Genomic DNA, 3078 nt, shown 5'->3' on the forward strand with positions numbered 1-3078 from the left:
CCAAGGACACTCCTCAGGTTTGAACAAATAGAAAGATACACTGTAACAACAAAGAAAAAAAGCATCCTAGATTTAGCATTGTATTCCTCAGTTAAGAAAAAGACCAGCTCCAAATTCAACATAATTTGAATACAAATCCAAGATCAGTTTGTGCTCTAAGGTTACAAATGGAAAAACAAATAAAGGAGAACAATTGTGAAACTTCTGCAAAGGTAGAGTGATGCGGAACAATCACATGAAGTAGATACAAGAAAGCCCACAATAATTAAAGCAGTATGTGCATGAACAGACAAACAAATGCATGAAATAGTATAGAACTCTCACAAGTCCAGCCAAGTCCACTTTGAAATTCAATATGTGATAAAGGTGGCATATGTAAAATGGATTATTTCAGTAACGTCATCAGGCCTTGTGGAACAAATACCAACATAAATCATGCAAATACATACAGTCAGATAAATTCCCGAAGAAATAAATAAAAAGGAAGCCATAAAAGTTCTTGGGGAAAAGGAGAGAATTCATTTATATGTGAATGACCATTGCTTACTACAGCTCAACATCCAGAAGACATAAAAAGATTAAAATCTTTATGACATGAAAATGCAACAAAGAAAGCATCTACATGGCAAATGTATTTAAGCAAAGTTGAAAGACAACCCTGGAAAGTCATTTGCAATTTATATCACAGAAAATGATGAATCTTCCTACTAAAGTTGCCTTACAAGTCAATAAGAAAAAGATCAACGCCAATCTTTTAGAAACAGGCAAAGTACATGAAGAGAGAGTTTACAGGAAAAAGCATGAATGGTTCTGAAATATACCAAATTATACTTAGGTGGTACTCACAGTTTGCCCTTGACCAGCCTAAAGGTTGGTGGTTCAAACCCACCCAGCAGGGCTGCAGGAAAAAGATCTGGTGAGATATATTTTTGCAAAGATGACAACCAATAAAATCCTATAGATGGTTCTACTCTGCTACATCTGGGGTCAACATGAGTTGGAATCCACTGATGGCAATGGTTATTCTCTTTTAAAAAAAAACCTACCATGGAAATATGCCAGTTTAAATTCCACTGAAATGCTGTGGTAGTCTGGGCTAACTAGAGAAACAAATTCAGACACTCACATATGTAAAAGAAAGAGCTTTATATAAAAGAGCAATTGTATATTGAGAAAACATCCTAGCCTAGTCCAGATCAAGTCCATAAGTCCTATATTAGCCCATATGTTTGATATCAGTTCATAAGTTCCTCTTCAGACTCACGCAACACATGCAATGGAAGATCACAAGCCAGTGGGTGGAAAGTCTTGTGGATCCAGTGGTGGTGGGAGCATCTCATCGCTGGTGTGAGTCTCCATGAGGCTCCTCCAGATCCGGGGCTCTGGCTCCATCTATGTAGCTCTATGTGGCTTGTCAACAGGAATACAAAGCAGAGAGAGTGTGTGTCCCTGCCTCCCAGGAAGAAGATAGGAATTCCCAGAACCCTCAGGAGAAGGCCATGCCTGAACAGAGGTCTCATTGGCTATGACTTGATTGACAAGTTAGAGTCCACCCCTTCGCTCAAGTTGACAGTAGATTATGAAACTGCCACAGATGCTATGGCTCATCTCTAATTGGCAAAGAGATGTAGAGGGACTTAGCCTCACAGTAGCTAAATTCTGGGTTTAAGGCAGATAGAAGCCACCCTTAAAAACTGACTGTGACTCAACAACCAAGACTGATCATCAGAACATCCTACGAAGCTTTTCTAAAATATTTTCCTGGACCTCTCTCTAGACCTAATGAGTCAGAATTTCTGAGATATTCCCATGGAGTCTGTCTTTTCAAAACAGCCAGTCAGGAGCCAACGATTTAAATAGCTCGGCAAGGACAGCACCACTCAGGATGAAGACCTACGATTCCACAGAGGTCTGAGAGTTCTTGAGCATATCAAAGCCACGTGATTCTGAGTCACCCTAGGACCTGGGCTCAGGAAGTCTTTGAAGAGGTGGCATAGGTTTAGAAGTGACCCCCCCAAAATAAATCCCAGTGTCCGCCACTCTCTCACCCTCTGGCTCTGCTGGATGGGCCACCACTGCTGGAGGACCCTGTAAGAAAAGGAGAGTTCTCTCTCTGGTCATTCTAGTAGCATCCCATCATCTTCAGAAACAGGCCTTGTACTGGAGATTCCCTTGCAGAGGGGTCTCGGAGAGGAGACGAGCCAGACAGGGTACGATGTAACAACGATGAAAAATACAACTTTCCTCTAGTTCCTAAATGCTTCCTCCCCGCCCCCACTATCATGATCCGAAATCTACCTTGCAAGTCTGGCTAGACCAGTGGTACAGATAGGAACTGGAAATACAGGGAGTCCAGGGTGGATGATCCCTACAGGTGTGAGTGGCAATACTGGGAGGGTAGAGGGAGAGTGGGTTGGAAAGAGGGAACCGATTACAAGGAACTATATGTGACCTCCTCCCTGGGGGACAGACAACCGAAAAGTGGGTGAAGGGAGACGTCGGACAGGGCAAGATATGACAAAATAATAATTTATAAATTATCAAGGGCTCATGAGGGAGGGGGGAGCAGAAAGGGAGGGGGAAATGAGGACCTAATGCCAGGGGCTTAAGTGGAGAGGAAATGTTTTGAGAATGATGAGGGCAATGAATGTACAAATGCGCTTTACACAATTGATGTATGTATGGATTGTGATAAGAGTTGTATGAGCCCCTCATAAAATGCTTTTAAAGAAAGAAAGAAACAGGCCTTGGGTCACCAGAGTCATTACCCAGGGCTCTAAGACGCAGGGCTCAGTAATGTGGGAGGTGCTTTCCTGCTTCCCAGTATCAACCGCTCTGGAGGCCAGAAGTCGGACGTGGCCCCCGTTGGGCCACACTCAAGGGCGGGGCTCCTTTCTGGAAGCTTTCTGGAAAAATCAACCCCTTCCTCATTCAGGGGTTGGGGCTGACGTCTCCATCTGCCCAATGGTTGTTCGCTGAAGAGGGATGCTAGCTAGTGACCATCTGCATACCTTGCCTCATGACCCCCTTCCTCACCTTAAAACACTAACAGTGGGTAGCATCCCTTTCATGGTTAGA

The sequence above is a fragment of the Echinops telfairi genome, unplaced genomic scaffold (assembly GCF_000313985.2).
Source record: "Echinops telfairi isolate 266 unplaced genomic scaffold, ASM31398v2 ScPeMD7_10;HRSCAF=50, whole genome shotgun sequence".
In the NCBI taxonomy this organism is placed as follows: domain Eukaryota; kingdom Metazoa; phylum Chordata; class Mammalia; order Afrosoricida; family Tenrecidae; genus Echinops; species Echinops telfairi.